Raw genomic sequence first — 5226 nt, forward strand, 5'->3', positions numbered from 1 at the left:
ATATATATATATATATATATATATATATATATATACACATACATACACACATATACATTGTGCAAAAGGCTCATTAATGCAGACGCACAGAAGTGCTCTTTTCTCTATCGCGGGGACTTTTATTTTGGCAAAATACCGTTTAATTCTGTGGAGTGCTTCACAGCGCCTGTATAAAGAATGAGAATGTGACGTAACGCCGCGTTGAGTTCTTGTTTATCCGCCATATTTGCAGGATAGCGCTGCCTTTCCGCTATTGAGTTTAGGGCAGTATTTGATTGTTTGTCGTGATTGTGAAAAATGTACCCGGTGTATGTCATTCATACTGCATCGATAATTGCAATAGTAACTCAGATCATCGTTCTGAGAGAAAACTGGACAATGCTATATGTTTTTCGCCTTTTCTGTGTGTAAAAACACCAAGGGAATGAGGTCGCGGAGAAGACGGCGAATAGTAAATCTGTTAATGTCACTGATTAAACCCACTGACTCTCACTGCAAACACAAAACAGAAAGCGGGCGAAAATCCTGTTGCATTTTTCAATCGATTTGACTGAAGAATCTGCCGTTCCATTAGATGAACATTCTCCTTTGTTTGTCAATATGTTTTTGAATAACATGCAAACAGAAATCGCACAATTGGTTCGTTTGACAACTTCGAATATAACAGATATTTCTGTTGACGCTTTGTCTCGGAGACTGCGTGAGCTTTCCACCGCGGGGGCTTTTGAAGCCTCCCGAGGAAAACTATTAACTCTGTGGGAATTTTAGGTGTCCCTGTACGTTGTGAAATGACACCAACTTTAGTAACTTCTAAAGACAATCCTTCTTTAAGATAACCTGATGCTCTTTTGCAATAATACCTGATGCTCCATTTTGCCTTTTGGGTAGAGATTTGCTGCATAAATTGGGTGCTCATATTACATTTCAGAATAATTCTCTGCAACTCATGTTTCCTTCTGTCTATTCTCTGACTGTTGAAACAGGAAGTGCGACCACTGAGGGTGAGGCTGCAACTGCAGCCTTACCGGAAAAGGAGACTGAGAAGATTTCACGGTGGCAAAAAGAGATATCGAGGGACCAAATTGTTATTTATTAACAATAAATGTTGTGGATTGTAATAATAAGAATCATTGTTTGTTAGAATATATCTTTATTTGTTTGTTGCAGACCACACCCACATACCTGAGTATATGTTGACCCGTCAAAGGATATAAGGTTCAAGACGATACTGCTCTGCATCAGTATTAATGCTCATCTATAATATGTGCACAATCTGAGAACTGGATAATGCACTTTGCTATAACCTGGCTCCCCCTCTGCATATGCCTGTAACAATAAATCGGTTGAACTCGATTCCTTCTCTAGCTTTGGTGTTCTAACCGGCACACGCGGATCAACTCCACCTACTTAGCAATAGCTAGCACCTTACAGTCCTTAGCCCCTCAGCTACATTTGGTCCTTCGAGCCGGATTCGTAGATGTTCCGTGAACATGCAACAAAGCGGTGAAGCATCCTGGGTCCCATCAACTCGACCAAAGCGGCAACGGAGACCGGCACAATATCTTGAGGATTATGAGGTTGGTCCACGGAGACAACAGACACGAGTCTTACCTCGCACAAGTTTGTTACAGCATATGAATGGGCAAGAGGGCTGGAGCACTCACCTTGAGGGAGCAGCTATGATGAGGCCAGTGGAAAGTGCACATACCTCAAGGCTTCCTCGTCAGGTGCAGTGGGATTCAGATATTAGTGAGCACAATGAAGAGTTCTCTCCTAGCTACGATGCACATTCAACTGGGCTACGCGCAGAGTGGATAGATACTCCTACACCCTATGCAGAGGGCAGGAATGAGCGGTATGAGATGTATAGAGAGGACACATCATCACGCAGATCCACAGAAAATATGCAGAGTAGCCCTGCACAGCTTTGGGGTGTAGAGAGGGAAATTCATTCTCTTGCAGCCTCAGTTAAGACACTGGAAAAGGCAAGAAAAGAACTGTGGCCAGTACCACCCCCTCCTATAAAGGATGGCTTTCCAACACGAAAGGAAGAAGATGAGTATGATGACTGGCTACCACCTCCACCATGGCCCTCTACTGAACCAGTGTCAATGCCTGCAAAGGGTGAGGAGAGAGAGATGGTCACCATCATAGACAGAATGATGAATGAACTCCAGCTAATGAGAGAGAGTGCTGTGGCCAGCTCAGTTACACAAAGTCGTCCGTCTTCAACCCCTAAGAGACCACCCGTTAGGAAGCTACACGATACTCCGACTGGTCACAGTATTACTCACCAGTCACGAGCTGTCCTACTGGCATGGACTGGGTTGAATCTGGGCCTTCGTTTAAACGCTTACCAGGGCCTCACATGAGTCAGCGTACCTCCTCCCGAGAATTACCATATCAGCCCTCATTAGCTACAATGGAAGAGAAGGAATACCGTGGGCCAACACCGAAAATCCCCCTCTTCATCCATAGGGACCCCATGGAATTCTCCAGACTGAAGCTGGCCCTAACGAATCTGTTGCCAAGGGATGCCAGTGAGCTTTTCAAATATCAGGTTCTTGTGGACCATCTGAGGTTGGAGGAGGCTGTCCTTATAGCTGATTCATACATTAATTCGCCAATGCCATACTCCGATACAATGGTCGCATTGAATGAGAAGTTTGGGCAGCCACATCACATCGCCTTAAAGAAGATTGCTGCTGTCATGGACTGACCAGAGATAAGGCGAGGAGATAGAGCAGCCTTTGAGAGGTTTGCTTTGCAGGTTCAGTCGCTAGTGGGCATGTTGAAAACCCTAGGCCCGGATGGAGAAGCAGAGCTAAGATGCTGCTCGCATGTTACACGGCTGCTCACGAAACTTCTGCCGGAGTTGAGGGCAAATTTCCGCCGCCAGATGTATCAGCGACCTGGCTCTACACATACACTGCTTGACTTGGCAGAGTGGCTCCAGTATGAGTCGTGGTGTCAGGGTTACGACATCCCATCCAACACCCGAGTCCTAGGGTCTTTGAGCCACAAAGCTGAGAGGCGAATCAGTAGACCAGCGGCTACAGTGCTACATGGGGCAGAGAGCTCTGCAGAAAGTAAGGCTGTGAAGCGAGAGGGTCAGAGCCCCTCAGAGTCCAAAAGGCAAGGCAAGATAAAGCCATACTGCCCATAATGCGAGAGTTCAGAACACTTTCTGAATAAGTGTACAGCCATACAGAAGCTCACAAGGGAAAAAGTTATAGAGTGGATCAAGGTGAATAAGAGATGCTGGAGATGTGGGAGGTCCCACCAAGCAACACAATGTGACCTCAAAAGACTCTGTGACCTGTGTCAAGGAAAGCACTTGAGAGTCCTCCATAATGTGAACATCTGTCCAGCTGCAGAGCCACCCAAAGAAGAGAGTTGTCTGGTGAACACTAGTAGTGAGGTCCTTTACCTGGACCGGCCATCAGCTTCAAGTCGTGTGCTATTAAAGGTTGTGAGAGTGCTTCTTCGGAATAAAGATCGTACTCTTGACACTTACGCAGTATTAGACGATGGATCGGAACGCACTATGCTCCTCCCAGAAGCTATTGACCGACTTGGATTGCAAGGCAGACAAGAGGATCTTGTCCTTCGCACAATATGGCAGGATGTCCAAACATTGAAGGGAACATCCGTCTCCTTCTGCATCTCACCCCTTGCACATCCCAGAAGAAGCTTTCGGATTACAGAGGCGTTCACATCACAGCGTCTCAGCTTGGCGGATCACTCATATCCCATCTCCATGTTGAAGAAGAAATAAGCATCTGGCAGGCCTCCCTATCAAAGCATTCGAGCATGCCAAGCCACTTGTATTGATAGGAGCGGATCACCCCATCTGCTTACCCCCATCGAGCCAGTGAGGTTGGGTCCACCAGGAGGGCCGGCGGCGATCCGTACAAGACTAGGTTGGACACTTCAGGGGCCTGCCCAACTCATCCAATGGGCACCATGCGCACAACAGTGTCTTCTTACCAGTGTTCCATCACAGACTACAGAGTTGATGAGGAATGTTGAGAAGCTTTGGCAAATAGATGTGCTGCCATTCCGGAGTGACAAGTTGGTTGTCAGATCGAAGCAAGACAAGGAGGCAATGGAGCTCTTGGAAGGAAAGACTAGGAGAGTAGACGTCGCTGGCATTCTCAGGTATGCTACTCCGTTGCTATGAAAACGGGATATGCCCCTGTTCCAGGCATCCAAAGAGGCCGTTCTGCCGAGCTTGAGGAGTACAGAGAAGCGATTGGCTAAGGACCCTCAGCGTGCCAAAGCTTACTGTGAGGCAATACATCAGCTGGTACAATCCAGAGCAGTCAAGAAGCTATGCCCCAATGAGATCTCGATGACCGGTGAATCGTGGTACATACCTCATCACCTAGTTAGCCATAATGGGAAGAATCGCCTCGTCTTCAATTGTTCCTACCAGTTTTGTGGGCTGAACCTCAATGATGCCCTTCTTCCGGGACCGACCTTAGGTGCATCTCTCCTTGGTGTACTATTGCGCTTTAGGCAACAAGCAGTTGCAATCTGCGGAGATATTAGGGGAATGTTCCATCAAGTCCAGCTTCTGTCAGAAGACCGGCCACTTCTCAGGTTCGTATGGAGAGATATGAAGCGTGAGAATCCCCCAGATATCTTCGAGTGGCAGGTCCATCTGCTCACCTTGTTGTGCCACCTTTGCTCTTCAACGGCATGTCAGAGATCACAGTGTTCCAGAGGATGGTGTCAGAGACTCGGTTGAACGCTGCTTCTATGTTGATAATTGCCTTCAGAGCTTGCCGACTGCAGCTGAAGCCACAAGGTTGGTGGACTGTCTTAGGGAGATTCTGGCATCGGGGGGGTTTGAGATCCGCCAGTGGGCATGCAACATCCCAACTGTCATCGCACATCTACCAAAGGAAGCAAGGTCAGACAGTATGGAGCGCTGGCTCTCACACGATGACACTGGTCTGTCCGAGTCTACTCTTGGACTTAGTTGGCATTGGGAATTGGACATCTTGGGGTATAAGAGCCGCCCGCTGGACTATGGCACACTGACCATGAGCAATGTGTATAAAGTTCTGGCTCGACAGTACGATCCCCTAGGGTTCATATTACCCTACACAACCCGAGCCAAGTTACTTGTGTAAAGCATGTGGGATAAGCACCGTCACTGGGATGACCCACTCCTTCCTCAGGAGCTCCAGCAGGCTTGGAGAGAGTGGGAAGGCGAAC

General features: G+C 47.6%; 1 protein-coding gene across 1 annotated transcript in view; it reads right to left on the reverse strand.

Moving 5' to 3' along the window:
* plrdgb (PITP-less RdgB-like protein) overlaps positions 1–5226 on the reverse strand; it is a 112709-nt gene that overhangs the window by 92708 nt on the left and 14775 nt on the right. The window lies entirely within an intron of this gene.

Source organism: Sinocyclocheilus grahami, unplaced genomic scaffold (genome assembly GCF_001515645.1).
Source record: "Sinocyclocheilus grahami isolate Dianchi unplaced genomic scaffold, SAMN03320097.WGS_v1.1 scaffold1598.1, whole genome shotgun sequence".
NCBI lineage: Eukaryota > Metazoa > Chordata > Actinopteri > Cypriniformes > Cyprinidae > Sinocyclocheilus > Sinocyclocheilus grahami.